Source organism: Orycteropus afer, unplaced genomic scaffold, assembly GCF_000298275.1.
Source record: "Orycteropus afer afer isolate SDZICR_OR568_19922 unplaced genomic scaffold, OryAfe1.0 scaffold00110, whole genome shotgun sequence".
Lineage (NCBI taxonomy): Eukaryota > Metazoa > Chordata > Mammalia > Tubulidentata > Orycteropodidae > Orycteropus > Orycteropus afer.
In genome coordinates this window covers 573,433-574,531 of record NW_006921697.1, presented here as the reverse complement: position 1 = coordinate 574,531, position 1,099 = coordinate 573,433, and positions in this window count along the sequence as shown.

The window sequence follows — 1,099 nt, the reverse complement described above, 5'->3', positions numbered from 1 at the left end:
TAAGTATATTATATTCTAAAGTCTAATCTTATATATGAGTCGGGGCCGACTCGACGGCACATAACAACAACAACAATCTTATATTCTAGTTAAAACATCATATTGCTATAAAAAGAGACTCAGGGATAACTTTCTATAGCCCATCACTCACCAAATTACTATTTAAAAAATCCAGTTTCTCCCTAGGTTAAAGTTATTGTTGTATTGACTCATTACTTAGTCCCTCAAGAAGAAAAGAACAAATAAAATATTTAATTAACTATAAATATACAAATTTGAATTTTTTTTCTAGAGAAAGTAAGTTTTCTTTAATCCATTCTTCCATTTAGCTAGTAATACTTTTGTCTACCAGCTTATTTTACTCTACCAACTTAAGAAAGCAGGTGAAGAATCATATAAAGATGACTGAAGCTATAGCCAGAAGGTTTGGTTCACATACTTCTCAGGGTCTCTACGACTCATAGAAAGAAAATCATGGACTTTATGGGATGACAGACCCTTTTATATTTGTCCCAGAAAACTGATCAAGCCTGGCCAACTTTAGGATTTTCAACATTCTGAAATATATCAAATCCAGAGTATTTTCTTTTCTTTTATTCCATGAAATTATTTCTTATAAACATATGATCACTGGTTTCAAGACATTTCTTATATAACAAGCTGATTAACTGTGTTAATTTCTCATGGTTATATAAAATTAGTGACCATGGAAAGTAAATTCAAATTGCATTACTATTACAGGTTAGAATACTGAAGTCCATCATGTTGTTTTGTTGTTATGGGCCATCGAGTCGGACCTGACTCATATTCCATTATAGTTTACTAGAAAGAGAATGTGACTGGGAGTCAGGAAATCCAGTTCTATTCCTGTCTTTTTAACTACTCCAGGTAATAGACCTTAACGTTGCTTTCTTTGGAACTAGGTGAATCTCACTGTAAATCTTTACTCACAAATTACTAACTTCATTTCCTTGGGAAGATCACGTATTTTTTCTATGTGAGCATATGTATAAACACTCCTCATTTGTTGATGTGGTTAATGTCATGGATTGAATTGTGTTCCCCAAAAATCTGTGTCAACTTGTCTGGGCCATGAGTC